This window comes from Glycine soja, chromosome 3 (assembly GCF_004193775.1).
Source record: "Glycine soja cultivar W05 chromosome 3, ASM419377v2, whole genome shotgun sequence".
NCBI lineage: Eukaryota > Viridiplantae > Streptophyta > Magnoliopsida > Fabales > Fabaceae > Glycine > Glycine soja.
Genome location: NC_041004.1, coordinates 14,613,314 through 14,634,207, shown reverse-complemented (window position 1 = coordinate 14,634,207; position 20,894 = coordinate 14,613,314). Strand labels below are relative to the sequence as shown.

Here is a 20,894-nt window from a genome sequence, read left to right as displayed (position 1 = left end):
AAATTTGAAAGAAAAAATTATTTTATAATTTTTTTAAAATTTTAAAAAATTAATATTTATGTTAAAAAATTGTAATAATTTTGTTTTTTATTTTTATTTAATTAATTATATTTGTTTTTTTAAGTTGGTTTTTAATTAAGAAGTTAACTGATTTGTTTATTTTAAAACAAATGTATATATATACTATTGCGATTTTTTTTAAAAGTACAAGTAATTTTGTTATATTTGATATTTTAAAAAGTTTTTTTATAAATTTGGTAGATATCATAAATTTCAAATTTTTATTAATATATATTTCACAATTTAGTTTAACAAAAAAAATTAAATTTGTAAATTACAATTTTTTTATTGATATAGTCATATATATATATATATATATATATATATATATATATATATTATTAGAGTCATAGTATTAAATATGTATATAAATAGTGTTTGGAAGTATAAAATTAAAATTGTCATTAGCCAAAACAAAATTTAAAGTTATTGTCATAGTAATTTGTTGAAAAATGAAATAGTGATTTGTTAGAAATGAAAACCAAAATTGTAGTTACATTTTGGTCATTAATTTAAGTTTAGTAGAATTAGTGTTGTGAACTCTATATATTTGAAAAAAGAATTTTTATATGCATTTATGAATATATTAAAGTAATAAAAAATTTATTCAAAAAATAATAAAAATTTTATTTATGAAGTATTAAATAGTAATTTCTTGAAGTATTGTTTGAACGTTTACATAAATTGTTATGACTATTTTAATGTGCAGATTATGGTTAGAACCAAAGGTTTAGGTCAGACTTTAGGCAGGATTATAGGAAGAGCCCTAGGAGATAAGCTAGTGGTGATGCGGATGAATCCCCCCAGCAGCGAAGGCCTACAACATCTACACATAGACAGTGAGAAGTTGCACCTGTTGCTGAGGATGTTTAGCATGTGGATCATGCAGATGATGAGGTCCATGAACAGCCTAAAGAAACAGCTGCTGATGATGTAGTTACTAATGTCGAGGGTTTTTTAGGCAGGCCCCACGACACATCAATTTTGATGGACTATGTTTATCATGTGGCAATGAAATTTTGGAATGGAGAGATATTTATATTTTTAAATAAATAATATTTTCGTAAATATTTGTTATTATTGTTGAAATGATTTAAATTATGATTTTCAGGAACATCCTGAGCTGAAGTTATCCTCCCATGAAAGTTGACAAATTTGGCAGGCCTGCTCCAGAGATCGAAGGCCTAGCGACTGGCACATGATTAAGTCCTCTGATTGTATGTTTGTTGGACCCTGGTGATCGAGGACTTATGTCTACTTTTGTGGAGCGGTGGCATAAGGAAACTAGTAGTTTCCATTTGCCCGTAGGAGAGGTGACTATCACCTTGGGTGATGTGGCATCGTTGTTGCATCTCCCCATTACAAGCGTGTTCCATAGCTTTGAGCTTCTTCATGTTGACAATGTCGTCTTCCTCTTAATCGAATTGCTTGAAGTGAGTTTTGAAAAGGCAAGAGCTGAGACAGTACAATACCATGGGACATATGTTCAACTATCCTGGCTACGAGACGTATATCAGAGAAAATATGACGCAGCACAGTGGATTGTAGCAGCTTGAGCGTATTTGTTGCATAGCATGGCTGCACACTCTTTGCTAACAAGAGTGCCACACACGTTCATGTGATATTCTTGGACGCATTTTGTGACCTTATGTAGAGTGGAAGCTATGCATGGGAAGTTGTTGCACTAGTGCGTATGTTTGAGAATTTGAATGATGCATCAAAGAACGCAGCCAAACAACTTGCAGGATATATCACACTTTTACAGGTAATTTGAAATTTTTTTAATTTATTTTTAGTTTTTACTTTATATTGAGAATTGTGTTGAATTTATTTGTTTTTAAAACATGTGCAGTGTTGGATCTACAAGCATTTCCCTTCTGTTGGTTCTGCTATTGTTGTTGATGATTATGATGAGAGGAAAGCATGTGTCTGTCGTTGGAAGTCTGGGAAGGCATTACTAGTATCGACGTATTGAAAGTGTTTGGATAGATTGACGTCTGATGTTGTGTGTTGGATTTCATATTGTGACCATCGTGCATTCAAAGAGTTTAAGGTTATCTCTTTATTTTCCAGACATATCGAATGTGGTCCATCTATTGTCATACACTGACCGAAGACATATCGAATAAGTATGTGCAAACCATTCCTCCACACCATGATAGATGGATTCAGTTTTCTGAATACATTGCACCAATGTGTCAGATATGAGTAGCACCTGGACAGTGTTCACCAGACTACTTGGAGTGGTTCTACATGATATCTCATCCCTTCATGAGTTTGACACAGCATGGGGATCCTCCTAGACATCTGCCCATGCAACACGATGACACATTTGTTGAACTAGATGTTACTCCGCACTCGGTGGCGACAGCGGTTATGGACGAACCACCTGAAGATGCACATACTGATGTAGGGCAGCCTCAACATGCAGTTGTAAAATATATTTTCAATTGTGACTGTTACTCAATTTATCTGAATATGCATTAACCCTAAAAAAAATTCTTTTTTTTTATAATGTCCTAGGAGGCTTGCCAAGCCATAGTTGAAAGGTTGGGCAAGGCTGCTCAACCTAGGATAGTGATCGAAGGAATAGAAGCATACACTGTCACCAAAGAATCTCTGAGGATCGCAAGAGGTGTCATTGGGCAACGAAATGTCTATGTTCGATCGAGATGAAGGCGGCGTATGGAAGACGCATGAAGAGTTTTGCGATTTCTTGGGTTTTATATTATTTATGTATGCAATATGACTAAACAATGTTTATTATTTAATGTTATTTGATAAGTTTTTAAATTGTATATGGATTTAAAAGTAATCACCATTTTACATTATTGTGTTAAACCTTTAATAACCCTAATTAGTCAAACCAACCTAATTATTCAAGTAACACTAAACCCTAAATACTAATTTAACCCTAACCCCTAATTGCAAAGGTATTAGTAAACCCTAAATAGCGATGTAAAAACTTTCCTTGATTGGAAATGTTTAGGTAAACCCTAATTAGTGACATGATACTAGACACTACGTACTATAGTAACCTTAAAAATAACCTTAATTAGTTACGTGAGACTAAACCCTGATTAGTGGATTGACTTTGTCATAAACACACTAAAACATACTCCCAATAAATACCATTTGAAAATTAAGTGAAATACATAATTATATCAACATCGAAGGAAACACGCGTATATTATGCTAATACATGACAACCGCATAAGTAACTAAATGTTCAATCTTCACCTAAATTAGCAAAGTCTATTTTCAACCTTGACAAATTTGTATAGTGTTGCATTCTACTAATATATGGTGTGGGCCACTACTTTGCCTAATGATGGCAATGTGTAGACCATAACAATGCTAATGACGGTAATGGATAACAGTCTCTTGGAAATTTTTGTTACATAACATACACAATGAAAATATCATTGATGTGTCATCATTTTCTCATATTTCTTAACCCTTTTTGTCACCATTTTAATTACTTATTAGCCTTAATTGTCAAATTAATTATGCAGTTTTATCATTTGGGCCTACTTGATTAATTTTGTGCTTTTAATTTAATTTTAGGAGAATTATAAGTAATTGGGCTTGGACTTGAAGAGAGCAGACAATTTTATTCTAACAAATCTTATCTTATCTAGATTTTATCTCATCTAGATATTATTTCATCTAGATTTTATCTTATCATATCTAGATTTTATCTTATCATATCTAGATTTTATCTCATCTAGATCTTATCTTATCTCATCTAGATTTTATTTCATATAGATTTTGTCTTATCTTATCTTATATAGATTTTATTTTATTTATGGGCTTGGACTTAAAACAGATTTGTAAGCTTTGGAGCTGAGAACTATATAACAGCACCAAGGTTCTACTTTTAGGGTCTCTTCTTTTTCGTTTTAGGGACAAAGGATAATTTTAGGTTTTGCAATTCCAGTTTTTACTATTCACGTAGCAATAAAATTTCATTTTCTACTTCAATCTACAACTTTTGTTTCTACTGATTAATGGAAGGCTAAGTCTCCAGCGTTGTTTTCTCTTGAGGATCAAGCACAACTCTCTTTGAGGTTTTATTATTTCTATTGAATTCTGATCACTTTCTCCTCTTCACCAATTACTCTATAATTGTTGCTATTAATCCATGCATGCTTTGTGTTTGATTAATTGTCTCTGTGCTTAATTTACGTTCATGCTTAATGATCAGTTTCGTTCATGATTAATTGGTGTATGTGTTGCTTAATCCCATAATGACAGCCTTATGTTAATTTTCACTTAGTAATTTAATTTAAGGTTGGATTAAGTGGTTGAACTGATTAAGGATAAATTCTCGTAACCTGGGATAAGAGACTGCTTGTGAATCAAGGGAAAACAACATGTTTTAATTCTGTTATTTTCTAATTAAAATTTGCTCGCTGTTTAAATTACAAAAACATTCAACCCCCCCCCCATTCGTTACTGCTTTATTACTATATGTTATGAACATTTGGTTGACCATTGCTCATTGGGAGACGACCTAGGATCACTTCCTAGGTATTGCATTTTTAATGTTTATTTGATTCGGGTACGACCTCGATCAAATTTGGTGCCGTTGCCGGGGAGCAATGGGCCAAAGGTTCATAATAGTGTTTAGTTATCTTATTTTGTGTAGCGTTCTATTTTGCATTTCAGTTGCATTCCCTGTTTAGCGATTATTTTAGCGACGGATTCAGCGACTGATTCAGCCTTTTATTTTGCTGAGAACAGTGCTGAACAGTGATTAGCGACGAATTTTGCAATTTAATTAACGATTTTTGTTATGATAGTTAGAGTTGTTATTTTTGGCTGAATTTTTGTGTGGTAGTTTCTTTTGATCCATATTTTGTGTGAAAAATTCCAGGAGCACTTGGTGTGACATTATTTGAGAGAGACAAAATTTTTTGGAACTTGTTTTTAGCAAAACTTAAAACGGTCATAACTTTGGCTCCGGGTATCAGAATAACTATTATTATATATGAATTTGGGGCTGAAAAAAATTTCACATATCGCAACAACATGCTAAAGCCGTTTGGGGACTCCTAAACTCTAAAAATTAGCCGTTTACTAAGTTTTTTTTTTTAATTTTTTAAGTATTATTGTCTTATTTTTCTAAACTTTGCTTAGGTAGTTTTCATAGTTAGATTTTGAATTTTTGTTTGAAAATTTTTGTGCTATCTTTTCATGATTTTAGGGTGTTCCTCACAAAATTTCAGCTCATTTTGATATCGTTTGAGTATAGCTGTAGTTTTACCCCCTGTTAGGTGTTTGCTGAGAAACACATTTTTTGCTGCATATAGTGCATGACTAGGGGCAATCCAGGTGATTTACAACCCTTTGATCCTGAAATAGATAGAACCTTTCATAGATTAGTTAGGCGTAGTGTGCATCCTGGTCATTCTGTGCATTTTGAGCATTCTGTTGAGGGTGATTTTGAATATTCTGATCTTGAGCATTCGACTACTAATTTTCATACTGAGAACATGACTCAACCTCCACCTCGTGAGAGGACTCTTAGGGAAATGGTTGCACCTGATTTCACTTATGAAAGCTTGTGCATTCAATATCCTGATGAGGGTGTTCCATATGTTCTCAAGACTGGACTAATACATTTGCTGCCCAAGTTTCATGGTCTTGCAGGTGAAGATCCTCATAAGCATCTTAAGGAGTTCCATATTGTATGTTCCACCATGAAACCCCCTGATGTCCAGGAAGACCATATCTTTTTAAAAGCTTTTCCTCATTCTCTAGAGGGAGTGGCAAAAGATTGGCTGTACTACCTTGCTCCCAGGTCTATTTTCAACTGGGATGACCTTAAGAGGGTGTTCTTGGAGAAATTCTTCCCTACATCTAGGACCACTACCATCAGAAAAGACATTTCAGGCATTAGGCAACTTAGTGGAGAAAGCTTGTATGAGTATTGGGAAAGATTCAAGAAATTGTGTGCAAGCTGCCCTCACCACTAGATTTCTGAGCAACTCCTTCAATATTTCTATGAGGGACTTAGCAACATGGAGCGGAGTATGATTGATGCTGCCAGTGGTGGAGCTCTTGGTGATATGACCCCTGCTGAAGCTAGGAATTTGATTGAGAAGATGGCTTCCAACTCCCAAAAATTCAGTGTTAGAAATAATGCTATTGTTCTTAGAGGAGTCCATGAGGTGGCCACGGATTCATCTTCATCTACTGAAAATAAAAAGCTTGAAGGAAAACTTGATGCCTTGGTCAGCCTAGTAACCCAGCTTGCCATGAATCAGAAATCTACACCTGTTGCAAGAGTCTGTGGTCTATGTTCTTTTACAGATTACCATACAGATCTTTGTCCTTCTTTGCAGCAATCTGGAGTCAATGAGCAACCTGAAGCTTATGCTGCAAACATTTATAATAGACCTCCTCGGCAGCAAAACCAACAACAGTAGAATAATTATGACCTTTCAAGCAATAGATACAATCCAGGTTGGAGGAATCATCCAAATCTGAAATGGACAAGTCCTCCACAACAAGAACAACCTGTCCCTCCTTTCCAGAATGTTACTGGTCCAAGCAAGCCATATGTTCCTCCTCCAATGCAGCAACAACAGCAGCAGTCACAACAAAGACAACCAGCAACTGAGGCTCCTCCTCAACCTTCCTTAGAAGAGTTAGTGAGGCAAATGACCATCCAAAATATGAAATTTTAGCAAGAGACAAGAGCTTCCATTCAGAGTCTGACAAATCAGATGGGGCAGATGGCTACTCAGATGAATCAAGCTCAGTCCCAAAATTCTGACAAATTGCCTTCACAAACTGTGCAAAATCCGAAAAATGTGAGTGCCATCACCTTGAGATCTGGCAACCAAATTCAAGTGCCTCCACCAGTAGCAGCACCTGCACCTGAACCTGTCAAGCTTCATTCTACACCTGAAAAAGAGGATGAGATAGTTGCATAAAAGAGAAAGCTTCCTAACAAAAAATTTCATGCAGGTGGACCTTCTTCTAGTAATTCTGACTTACCGCAGCCTCCTATCCCTCTTCCATTCCCACCTAGAGTAATTCCAAACAAAAAGATGGAAGAAGCCGAAAATGAGATCTTGGAGACCTTCTGGAAAGTAGAGGTGAACATACCTCTACTAGATGCCATCAAGCAGATTCCAAGATATGCCAAGTTTCTAAAGGAGCTGTGCACCCACAAAAGGAAGCTCAAGGGCAATGAAAGGATTAGCATGGGCAGAAATGTGTCAGCATTGATAGGTAAATCTGTTCCTCACATTCTTGAGAAATGTAAGGACCCAGGTACTTTTTGTATACCTTGCATTATTGGAAACAATAAATTTGAAAATGCCATGCTAGATTTAGGAGCATCAGTTAGTGTCATGCCTCTGTCCATTTTCAATTCTTTATCTCTTGAACCTTTGCAATCTACAGATGTGGTGATTCATTTGGCAAATAGAAGTGTTGCTTACCCCGCAGGTTTCATAGAGGATGTGCTGGTTCGGGTTGGTGAACTTATTTTTCCTGTTGATTTTTATGTTCTTAATATGGAAGAGGGATTTTCCCATGGTTCAGTTCCAATTATTTTAGGCAGGCCATTTATGAAAACAGCCCAAACCAAGATAGATGTTTATGCTGACACATTGTCTATGGAATTTGGTGATATTGTTGTTCATTTTAACATTCTTGATGCCATGAAACATCCATCTGAGGATCATTCTACTTTTCATGCTGAGATAATTGATCAGATTGTTGATGATTATATGTTTGATTTTGATTATGTTCTTTATGGTAGGAAACATCCATTTTTATCTGATCTGCATACTTGTCATTCTTTATGCATTGAATCTGAATCTGAGTTTGAATTTGATCCTGTATCTAATTTTTATACTGAGAATGAATCTAAATTTTAGTCTGGTTCTGATTTTTTGGGTGTTGTACCTCTTGATGTTGATTTTTTAAAGTCATAATGCATTAACCATGTTGCAGGAAGTACATATACTTCTGACTTGCTTTATGAGGTACAGGCTAAGGAACCTTCTTCTCCTACCATGGTTCCTCCCACTGTTCAGCCACCACCCACACCAAAGTTGAAGCCCTTACCAGCAAACCTCAAATATGCTTACTTGGAGGATAAGGAAAAATTTCCAGTGATCATCTCTATCTCCCTTGCTGCTGAGCAAGAGGAGAAGTTGTTGCTAGTTCTCAAGAAGCACAAGAAAGCCATTGGATGGACTTTAGCAGACATTCCTGGTATTAGCCCATCTACCTGCATGCGTAGGATACTTTTAGAGGATGGAGCTAAGCCAGTGAGGCAGCCACAACGGAGACTCAACCCCGTCATTCTAGATGTGGTGAAAAAGGAAGTGACCAAGCTCTTACAAGTTGGAATCATCTACCCCATGTCTGACAGCCAATGGGTGAGTCCAGTCCAAGTGGTTCCTAAGAAGACAGGCCTCACAGTGATCAAGAATGAAAAGGATGAGCTTATCCCCACAAGAGTGCAGAACAGCTGGCGAGTCTGCATTGATTATAGGAAGCTGAACCAGGTAACCAGAAAAGATCATTTTCCCCTGCCATTCATTGATCAAATGCTTGAGCGCTTGGCAGGTAAGTCTCATTACTATTTTCTTGATGGTTTTTCTGGTTATTTACAAATTCATATTGCTCCTGAGGATCAAGAAAAGACCATATTCACCTGTCCCTTTGGCACTTTTGCCTATAGGAGGATGCCCTTTGGCCTATGCAATGCCCATGGTACCTTCCAGCAGTGTATGCTTAGCATTTTCAGTGATTTTTTAGAGAGTTGCATAAAGGTGTTTATGGATGATTTTACTGTTTATGGATCCTCTTTTGATGCATGTTTGGATAGTCTGGATAGAGTTCTTAATAGATGCATTGAAACTAACCTTGTGCTGAATTTTGAAAAATGTCACTTCATGGTAGAACAAGGTATAGTTTTAGGGCATATAATTTCCAGTAAGGGCATAGAGGTAGACCCTGCAAAAATAGATGTTATTTCACAATTGCCTTACCCCTCTTGCATGCGAGAGGTTCGTTCTTTTCTTGGTCATGCAGGGTTTTATAGGCACTTTATCAAGGATTTTAGCAAAGTGGCCCTTCCACTATCCAATCTGCTGCAAAAGGAGGTGGAGTTTGATTTTGATGACCGGTGCAAAGAGGCTTTTGATTGCCTCAAGCGTGCGGTGACTACCACCCCTATCATTCAGGCACCTGATTGGACAGCCCCATTTGAGCTAATGTGCGATGCATCCAATTACACATTAGGGGCTGTCCTTGCTCAAAAGATTGATAAGCTGCCTCGGGTGATCTACTACACCTCCGGAACTTTGGATGCTGCTCAAGCAAATTACACTACCACAGAGAAGGAGCTATTAGCGATAGTTTTTGCTCTTGAAAAATTTCGTTCATATTTGCTTGGTACTCGTGTTATTGTTTATATTGACCATGCAACTCTGAAGTACCTGTTGAAGAAGGTTGAATCAAAGCCTAGATTGATCAGGTGGATGCTTTGGCTCCAAGAGTTTGATTTAGAGATCCGTGATCGGAGCAGTGCACAAAACCTCGTGACTGACCATTTGAGTAGGATTGAGCGTGCGTCTGAGGACTCACCCATTCGGGATGATTTTCTGGATGACCATTTGTACATTCTGTATAGTATTTCTGATTTCTTCCCCATTCCCTGGTTTGCTAATATTGTGAATTATTTGGTTGCTTCTGTTTTTCCTCCGTTAGCATCTAAAGCTCAAAATGATAAAATTAAGAGCGATGCTAAGCATTATATTTGGGATGACCTCTATTTGTGGAAGTTGTGCAGTGACCAGGTTATTAGGAGATGCATTCCAGACCATGAAATTGACTCAGTCCTGCAATTCTGTCATTCTTCCGCACCAGGTGGCCATCTTGGCATACAGAGGACAGCTCGCAAGGTGCTTGACTGCAGTTTCTATTGGCCCACCATCTTCAAGGATGCATGGAGAATATGTAGCACTTGTGAGCCTTGTCAGAGAGCAGGCAGCTCACCTTCATGGAGACAGCAAATGCCTCAACAACCCATGTTATTTTGTGAGGTGTTTGATGTCTGTCTGGGGTATAGATTTAATGGGGCCTTTCCCTGTCTCTTTTGGTTTTGTTTATATTCTCCTTGCTGTTGATTATGTTTCAAAATGGGTGGAAGCCAAACCCACCAGAACTAACGATGCTAAGGTTGTTGTGGATTTTGTTAGATCTAATTTGTTTTGCAGGTTTGGAGTCCCTAGAGCCATCGTTAGTGATCAAGACACCCATTTTTGTAACAGATCCATTTGTGCCTTGCTCAAAAAGTATGGGGTCGTGCACAAAATTTCCACACCTTACCACCCCCAAACTATTGGATAGGCTGAGATTTCAAACAGGGAGATAAAAAGGATCTTGGAGAAGATTGTGCAACCGAACAGAAAGGATTGGAGCACTAGGCTAGATGATGCTCTTTGTGCGAATAGGACTGCCTACAAAGCACCCATAAGAATGTCTCCTTATCGGGTTGTCTTTGGCAAGGCTTGTCATCTTCCTGTAGAGATAGAGCACAGAGCCTACTGGGCTGTAAAGACCTGCAACTTCTCTATTGATCAGGCTGGAGAGGAAAGGAAGTTGCAACTAAGTGAGCTAGACGAGATCCGTTTAGAAGCCTATGAGAATTCCAAATTCTACAAGGAGAAGACCAAGAAGTTCCATGACAGCCTGATAGCTAAGAAAGACTTTGTGGTTGGATAGAAAGTTTTATTGTATAACTCTAGGCTCGGACTCATGAGTGGTAAGTTGAGGTCAAAGTGGATTGGTCCTTTTGTGGTGACTAATGTTTTTCCTTATGGTACAATTGAGATCAAAAGTGAGTCCACAAATAAGAGCTTCAAGGTCAATGGACACCGTCTGAAACCATTCCTCACAAATCCTTCCTTAGTGGATGTAGTGGTGGAGGAGACCTCCTTACTTCACCTTACTTCTCTTCCGCCATGACTTAGGGAGTTTTCTTTTTCTGTCTCCTTCTTTACTTTTATTGCACTTGTCCAAATTTATTGGTTGCTTTGATTGTTCTTTATCTTATGATTGTGCTACATTGAGGACAATGTGTTGTTTAAGTGTGAGAGGGGGGAGAAAAGATTGTTCTTTAATTTTGTTGGGTATTCTAGTTTAATTTTATTAGGTTTTCTAGTTTAATTTTGTTAGGTTTTCTAGGTTAATTTTGTTATTTTGGTTTTATATTTTGTGTACAACATTGCATGTTCTCTTTGAATTATAGGTTATGTACATATAATGGATAATTTTTTTTGAAATAGGACTTTCTTGGCATTTTGTGAATTGAAACCCTTGTTTTTCTCTACATTTCAAGTGAGTTTTGACAGTTTGAATTGAAAGTGATAGATTTACCCTTAGTGAGAATTTGAGCAATCATCATCTATTTTATTCAATGTGTTTTGCCTCATTGATTGCTTGCACAATAGCCTTGGCTTTACTCTTCTAAGCATCTTTTGTTTTCACCTTTTCTGGAGGAGCACACATAGAGTTTACATCAGGGTAAGAAATTTCCCAAAGTTTACTCTTTAAAGTAATTTTGCCACAAACATCAAGCTCTTTAAATCGCTTGGATATGGTTTTCATCTTTTCGGTTATGCTCAATTTGGACTCAGATAACCTTTAGTCTGGAAAACTTAGCCTCCCCCAAAACATATGGATTGTCTTAACTGGTATGGTACCAACAACATATCTAGATAGCTCACATGCACATGGAAAACATGAGTAGTTCTCATGATACATCCACAACGAGAAGGGTTTTTGTTAGCATAATGTACACACTTAAACTCAACAACAATCTAATTTAAAGCATACCTTGATACCATGCCAAGTAGTCTCTTGTATAAGGTAACTTTAAAAACATGTCCAACCACATGTGTACTTGTCTCAAAAGATGCCATAATTTCAGTGTGTTGCAGCATGATCATGTTGTTCATGGCTTCCCAAACACTACATAGGTCCCCAAGGCTATTTTGTAGTAGTCTCTTTAAGGCCCAACGAGCAAACTTAACCATGCATATGAAATACACAATCAGGTAAAGAAACTTAATTTTTTAATCCATTCAATCGTAAACCCAAACAACAACAAAAATTTAGAATTTTCATACCTGTTAGTTGTTGTGTTTCCTAAGTGCATCACCTTATTCGTCTAGACTTTAACAAATCTTTTTTTGTGAGGAATCAACCATGTTTGGTTGCCATAGCCAACAAACATTGGCCATGGTGAGCAAGCAATTTCAAACTTCTTAAGGCACTCATCAAACTTGATGCAAGCTCCATTGGAGCTTGTAGGCCTAGGATCTTCTTCATCAATGGATTCCTTTGCTTCTTGGAAGATAAATGGCAGCGGAATGGAGAAGGAAGAGAGAGAGGAGACGCCACTTCAAGGAGAAGATAAGTCTAGAAGAAGCTCACCACCATAGGAGGCCATGGATAAGAGCTTGGAGGAAGAAGGAGATGAATGAAGGGAGGGGGAGAGAAGAGCACGAAATTTTGTGCTCAAAAAGAGCTCTGAAATCTGAAGTTAATATTCAAATGATCAAAGTTCAAAAAAATGCACACACATGACCTCTATTTATAGCCTAAGTGTCACACAAAATTGGAGGGAAATTCAAATTTCACTTGAATTTGAAATTGAATTTGTGGAGCCAAACTTTGGAGCCAAAATTTCACTAATTATGATTAGTGAATTTTAGTTATGGTTCAGCCCACTAATCCAAGATCAATTCCAAGATTCTCCACTAAGTGTGCTTAGGTGTCATGAGGCATGAAAAGCATGAAGGACATGCACAAAGTGTGACTATATGATGTGGCAATGGGGTGTAGTAAGCAAATGCTCACCTCCCCCTCTAAAATTTAATTGGATTGGGCTTCTACCAATTCAATTAAATTTATTTCCAACCACACACATCAAATATCCACTTAGTGCATGTGAAATTACAAAACTACCCCTAATACAAAAACTAGTCTAGGTGCCCTAAAATACAAGGGCTGAAAAATCCTATATTTCTAGGGTACCCTACCTACATTATGGAGCCCTAAATACAAGGCCCAAAAATAATGAAACCTTAATCTAATATTTACAAAGATAAGTGGGCTCGTACTTAGCCCATGGGCCCGAAATCTACCCTAAGGCTCATAAGAACCCTAGGGCCTTCTCTTGCATATCTGGCCCAATCTACTTGCAGTTTTCTATCCAATGCCCTTGCGGGGTAGGATTGCATCATTCCCTCCCCCTTGAAAAGGATTTGACCTCAAATCCCGAGGTTCTTGAAACTCTGGGCTTTTTCCCTCAACACCTGTAAAAATAACAAAAACATATGTATTAGTGGTGTTTAGTATGTTGAAGTAAGGTAAGGTCTGAAAACTCATTTCATGGGCATCTTCCCATGAAGGAACATGGTTCCTCACCAACTCAATGAGTGGTGCTACAAGTATAGAAAAATACGGGGCAAACCTTTTGTAAAAGTTTGTTAAGTCTTGGAAACCCCAAATTTTTCTTACACTTGGTGGAGCGGGCCACTCAGGAATGACCTTTATTCTCTTAGGGTTCATGGGAACCCCTTTGATGCAAGCTCCATTGGAGCTTGTAGGCCTAGGATCTTCTTCATCAATGGATTCCTTTGCTTCTTGGAAGATAAATGGCAGCGGAATGGAGAAGGAAGAGAGAGAGGAGACGCCACTTCAAGGAGAAGATGAGTCTAGAAGAAGCTCACCACCATAGGAGGCCATGGATAAGAGCTTGGAGGAAGAAGGAGATGAATGAAGGGAGAGGGAGAGAAGAGCACGAAATTTTGTGCTCAAAAGGAGCTCTGAAATCTGAAGTTAATATTCAAATGATCAAAGTTGAAAAAAATACACACACATGACCTCTATTTATAGCCTAAGTGTCACACAAAATTGGAGGGAAATTCAAATTTCACTTGAATTTGAAATTGAATTTGTGGAGCCAAACTTTGGAGCCAAAATTTCACTAATTATGATTAGTGAATTTTAGTTATGGTTCAGCCCACTAATCCAAGATCAATTACAAGATTCTCCACTAAGTGTGCTTAGGTGTCATGAGGCATGAAAAGCATGAAGGACATGCACAAAGTGTGACTATATGATGTGGCAATGGGGTGTAGTAAGCAAATGCTCACCTCCCCCTCTAAAATTTAATTGGATTGGGCTTCTACCAATTCAATTAAATTTATTTCCAACCACACACATCAAATATCCACTTAGTGCATGTGAAATTACAAAACTACCCCTAATACAAAAACTAGTCTAGGTGCCCAAAAATACAAGGGCTGAAAAATCCTATATTTCTAGGGTACCCTACCTACAATATGGAGCCCTATATACAAGGACCAAATATAATGACATCCTAGTCTAATATGTACAAAGATAATTGGACCCAACCTTGGCCCATGGGCTCAGAAATCTACCCTAAGGTTCATGAGAACCCTAGGGCCTTCTTCAGCAGCTCTAGCCCAATCTTCTTGGAGCCTCTTGCTCATGGTTCTAGTGATTGGTCCCTTCCTAGGGAGGATTGCATCATCCCCTTCCCCTTGAAGAGGATTTGACCTCAAATCTGTTAGTTCCTCCTCCTCAATATCAGCTCCACCTACAAAAGGAGTTAAATCAGAAATGTTAAAAGTGGTGCTGACTCCATACTCTTCTGGGAGGTCCAACCTATAGGCATTGTTATTGATCCTCTCCAAAACCTGAAAAGGTCCATCCCCTCTAGGGCTAAGCTTGGATTTCCTTTTAGTAGGGAATCTATCCTTCCTAAGATGGAGCCAAACCCAGTCACCCTCATTAAGAACTAGCTCTTTTCTTCCTCTATTGCCTTTAGTTGAATACACCTTTGTTTGGTTCTCTATTTGGTTCTTAACCCTCTCATGCATCTTCTTTACAAATTCTGACCTAGATTCCCCTTCTTTATGTATAAAAGAAGTGTCCAGTGGGAGGGGAATGAGGTCTAACGGTGTTAGGGGATTAAACCCATAGACAACCTCAAAAGGGGACTGCTTGGTGGTTCTATGAACCCCCCTGTTGTAGGCAAATTCTACATGAGGAAGATACTCATCCCAAGACTTATGGTTGCCTTTCAGAAGAGCCCTTAAAAGGGTGGATAAAGACCTATTCACTACCTCTGTTTGCCCATCAGTTTGTGGATGACAAGTGGTAGAGAAAAGAAGTTTAGTTCCTAACTTAGCCCATAAGGTTTTCCAGAAGTGGCTAAGGAACTTAGCATCTCTATCTGACACAATGGTCCTAGGCAAACCATGGAGTCTCACAACTTCCCTGAAAAAGAGTTTTGAGATGTGGGAAGCATCATCCACCTTGTGGCATGGTATAAAGTGTGCCATCTTGCTAAACCTATCCACCACCACAAAGATAGAGTCTACACCTCTTTGGGTTCTAGGAAGCCCAAGGACAAAGTCCATACTAATGTCTACCCAAGGTGCAGATGGGATGGCTAAGGGTGTGTATAGCCCATGAGGCATCACCCTAGACTTGGCTTGTAAACAAGCCACACACCTAGTGCAATGCTTATGGACATCTTTCTTCATACGGGGCCAATAAAACTTTTCTTTGAGTAAGACAAGGGTCTTGTCTATCCCAAAGTGGCCCATGAGCCCACCCTCATGGCTCTCTTTCACAAGTAATTTCCTAATGGATCCTTGGGGTATGCAAAGCTTTCCCTCTTTGAACAAATACCCCTCAGCCAAATAGAATCCATCTTGGGCCTTTTTCCCACAACTCTCATAAATGGGAGAGAAATGTTCATCTAAAGCATACAAGTCCCTAATATTATCAAATCCTAAAATTTGAGCTCCTAGGGAGCAAAACAATGTGTGTCTCCTAGAGAGGGCATCAGCTACCACATTTGTTTTTCCCTTTTTGTATTTGATAACATATGGAAATTGCTCTAGGTACTCTACCCATTTTGCATGCCTCTTGTTTAACTTGCTTTGCCCTCTAATGTACTTAAGTGATTGATGATCACTATGAATGACAAATTCCTTGGAAACAAGGTAATGTTCCCAAGTTTGGAGGGCTCTTATTAAGGCATAAAGCTCTTTATCATAGGTGGGGTAATTGAGGGTGGCACTATGAAGTTTTTCACTAAAATAAGCAATAGGGTGCCCACCTTGTAACAATACAGCTCCAACTCCCACTCCAGAGGCATCACATTCTAGCTCAAAAGTTTTAGAAAAGTCAGGAAGAGCTAGAACAGGTGCCTTAGTAAGCTTTTCTTTGAGCAAAGCAAAGGCTTGCTCTTGTTTTTCACCCCAGGTAAATGCCACATTCTTCTTCACCAGCTCATTGAGAGGTGATGCAATTGTAGAGAAATTAGGAACGAACCTTCTATAGAAGCTTGCTAACCCATGGAAGCTCCTAATATCTCCCACACTTTTTGGGGTGGGCCATTCTTGGATGGCCTTGATTTTCTCAGGGTCCACTTGGACCCCATTTCTACCAACTACAAAACCTAAGAAAACTATATTATCTACACAAAAGGTACACTTCTCTATATTTGCATAGAGGGTGTTTTTCCTAAGGACTGAAAGAACTTGTCTGAGATGTCCTAAGTGATCATCTAGGCTCCTACTATACACTAAAATATCATCAAAATAAACAACTACAAATCTACCTATGAAATCCCTTAAGACATGATGCATAAGCCTCATAAAGGTGCTTGGTGCATTAGTGAGCCCAAAAGGCATCACTAGCCATTCATACAAACCAAACTTGGTCTTGAAAGCAGTTTTCCACTCATCACCCTTTTTCATCCTGATTTGGTGATAACCACTTTTAAGATCAATTTTTGAAAAGATATTGGCACCATGCAACTCATCAAGCAGATCATCAAGTCTAGGAATGGGGTGCCTATACTTTACAGTGATGTTGTTGATGGCCCTGCAATCTGTACACATTCTCCACGTACCATCCTTTTTGGGCACCAACAACACTGGCACAGCACATGGGCTTAGGCTCCCTTGGACCCAGCCCTTCTCCAACAATTCTTTAACCTGAGACTCTATCTCCTTAGTCTCCTGAGGGTTAGTCCTATAGGCTGGCCTATTAGGAAGGCTTGCTCCTGGGACTAAATCTATTTGGTGTTCTATTCCCCTTAAAGGAGGTAGCCCAGGGGGTATCTCTTTGGGAAATATATCACCAAATTCATGTAAGAGTTCTTGGACCTTTGGGGGTAAGGTCTCAAATGTAGGAATTGTGGCAGTGCTAAGGGATGTTTCCCTTGATAGGAGAAGGTAGAAAGATTGTTTAAGAAGGAGTGCTCTTTTAATATCACCTTTTGTTGCAAAATGATTTTCCTTCTTAACAATCTTCTTGGAGGAATCCTTTCCCTCTTTTTCCTTCCCCCTGGCCTTTGAAGACAAGACCTTACTATCCTTCTTTTTCTTTTGTTTTTCTAATTTTTCTTCCTCATCCCTCTTATCTTTCATAGTTAGTTGATCTTTGGCCACCTGTGAAGGTGTTTGAGGATGCAACACAAATTTAGTGCCAAGATGGGTGAGGCTAATCTCATTAGTTAGGCCATTATAAATGATCTTCCTATCAAATTGCCACGGCCTTCCTAAAAGAATATGTCCTGCCTCCATGGGAACTATATCACAATTAACTTCATCCTTATATGTCCCAATGGAGAAAGGTACCTTCACTTGTTGGTTAACTATCATTTCCCCTTGCTCATTGAGCCATTGAAGTTTATAAGGTTTTGGGTGGGGAATGATAGTGAGGTTCAACTTGGAAACTAATCTTGTGCTACAACAATTGCAACAAGATCCACTATCCACAATGAGAGAACAAGTTTTATCTAAAATTTTGCATCTTGTATGAAAGATGTTCTCTCTTTGGGATTGAGATAAATCACAAGATTGACCTCCAAGGAGCCTTCTAACCATTAAGAGGTCACCTTCTTCATGAGGGTAGACTTCCTCACTAGACTCTTCACCCCTTACTTCATCTTCACTTCCACTAGAGGAAGGGCAAGAAGTAGTCTCCTCTTGACTACTATAAATGTCTTGACCCCTCATGATCATGGTTTTCTTTGTGGGGCATTGAGAGGCAATGTGACCTCTCCCAAGACATTTGAAGCATTTAATGTTGCTAGTCCTTTCTTGGGAACTAGTCTTAGGGGTGTATTTCTCTATGGTCTTACCCTTATCTTCCTTGGGTTTTGAAGGTGCAGCCCCTAAAATTCCATGGGCTTGGTCCTTCCTTGGATAAGAGTGAGAGCCATAAGATTTTGAAGAAGGCTTTCTTTTAAGTTGTTGCTCCACTCTTATACAAAGTTGGACTAGCTCATCTAGGTCCCTATATGGAAGGAGTTCAACCTTGTCCCTCACTTCCATATTGAGCCCACTAAGGAACCTAGCTATGCTTGTTCTTTCCTCCTCCCTAAGTCCAGCTCTTAAAAGGAGTAGTTCCATTTGTTGTCTATATTCTTCAACACTCATACTCCCTTGTCTAAGCCTTTGGAGCTTGTCCATAAGCTCCCTTTCATAGTAGGAGGGAATGTGCCTCTTCCTAAGGGCACTCTTAAGATCATTCCAATACTTTACTGGAGGATCCTCATGAATCCTTCGTTCTTTAACAAGGGAAGTCCACCAATAGAGGGCATACCCTTGAAAGCTAAGGGTAGCCAATGGAACTTTTCTCTCTTCGCTAATATGATGGCAAGCAAAGAGTTGTTCAACCTTCATTTCCCAATCTAAGTAGGCCTCAACATTATCTTTTTCGTGGAAATATGGGAGGCTAATGTTAACCTCTTGAGGCCTTCTATCCTTTTCTCTTCTTTGGGAGTGATGTTTAGTATGTGAACTATGACGCCCTCTATAATAGTCGCTAAGTTCTTCACTTAAACTCTTGCAAGAGTCATGACTACTATAGGAGGCATGTTTTTCTCTTTTCATTTCTTTCATTATTTTTCTTCTTTCTTCCTCTCTTATTTTCTCTCTTTCATCTTGACTTATTTCTTCCACTCTTTTTTTACCTTTTTCTTTTCTCTCTTGTTTTTCTTTCCACAACTTAAGGGATCTCAACTCATCTAATATCTTATACAAGGGGTCCTTAGGAGTAGAACCCTCACCATTAACACTAGATGAAGAATGAAGACTCATGTTGGTTCCTAAGTTATGGTTCTTGCTTGTTGGGGGTTTGAAAAAAAGGTAAAAGAAACTATGGTTGAAACTAGCCAAAATAAACACTAAAAAAGGTGTGAAAGATAAGGTAAAAACTAATTGGTAAAAGGAAAGCTATCTAGGCGGTTTGACAATGGAGGGTAAAGGAAATAAGCTATGAAAGTAAGCAAGAAATTAAAGTGCAAGAAATGCAAACTAGGCGGATCCTAAGAGTGTTTGGATGACCTCATTTAAGGTTCCCAACAAAACACTCACTATCCTAAGGGAAAATTGCCTAAAATTATTACACACAAATGGAAGTAGGGTGACCTAGCGGAGGCTCCCAACTTACTTCCAATGAAAGGCCTTTTTGTTACAAAATTTGAAAGCAAAGCAAATTGCCAATTACAAAATTACAAAGAAAAAAGTCCTCAATTGTGGTGGCTATTCTCTCTTTAGTGTTTCACTCAATTTGGAGTGCTTCTTAGTCCAATAGCTCTTAAGGTGGTTGGCCCCTTGCTTCTTGACTCAAATTCTTCAAGATATGGCACCAATCCTCCTTTCCAATTCCCTATATGGCAACTCACAAGCAAGGAAACAAAGAGACAAGCAATAACCAAAGACCAAAAAAAAATGAAATGAAAGCTAAACCAATAGAGTTTTAACAAGACAAATTTCCAAGGATTATTCAACAATTAAAGCAATGAAAAGCACAAAAAAGTAAGCTAGGACTCAAAGAGAAACCTAGAATGGCTCTAGAGTAGAGTAGAAAAACTCTAAAAAAAAAAAAGACTCAAGAAACCTGTAGTTTTGGCACTTGTTTTCACAATAATTTTCAATTGAAATTTCAGAACTAGGATTGGTATAAAATAGGCACCAATTATAGAACAAATTTTGAGCCAAAACAACAAGCACACTTTCCTTTCACTTTTCTTTTTTTTTTTTCCTGGACACTGATTTTTCTGCCAACTTGTGATATTTTTCTTATTTTTTCCTTTAATCCAAATCGCTTGGTTCTTTTTTTATAATTTTGGTCCAGATGTCTAGAAAATTCATTAAAAGTTTCAGCTCAAAAAACGTAGTGACAAATTCCCAGTAATTTATACAAGTTCGTATGTTCAAGCTGCCAGCACCAGCGATTTCAACCTAGAAATCAAGAGTAGTGTTTATGTTGCTTAAGGCTTGGATAGTTACAATTTGTGTTTGCTTATGCTCAATTATCTTGAATAACACAATTAAAGAGAGCTTAAGACTTATTTTGATTCACAAATCCAGCCACAACTCAGCACCACAACTCAACTTCATCATAGGCATCATGTAGGAAACTTAGAAAGCAAAAAAAAAAGTTCAAGAACAAGACTACTTCTAGGAATTGATTTAGAACATGTTATGAAGTAAATAACATGCATGAATTAGACTCAAAATTCAAAAGATAGGCTAAGAATGACAAGAATACATGAACAAATGTATCTAGAATTCAATTAACAAAATAAAATTCAACACAAACTTAGAACATAATGTGACAATTACTATGACTAAACATGACTCTAAGACAACATGGATTAAGTGATTTACACTTAGATTTTTGTGTTTTTTTTTTCTAATCAATATTTTGGAACAAAATTTAGATCTAAAGGTTCA

General features: G+C 37.9%; 1 non-coding gene across 1 annotated transcript; it reads right to left on the bottom strand.

Annotated features, from left to right (window-relative positions):
* Window positions 1-5,936: 5,936 nt before the first annotated feature.
* Window positions 5,937-6,043, bottom strand: LOC114407964. The gene has a single exon (XR_003665768.1). It is a non-coding gene; the product is annotated as a small nucleolar RNA R71 (small nucleolar RNA).
* Window positions 6,044-20,894: the final 14,851 nt, after the last annotated feature.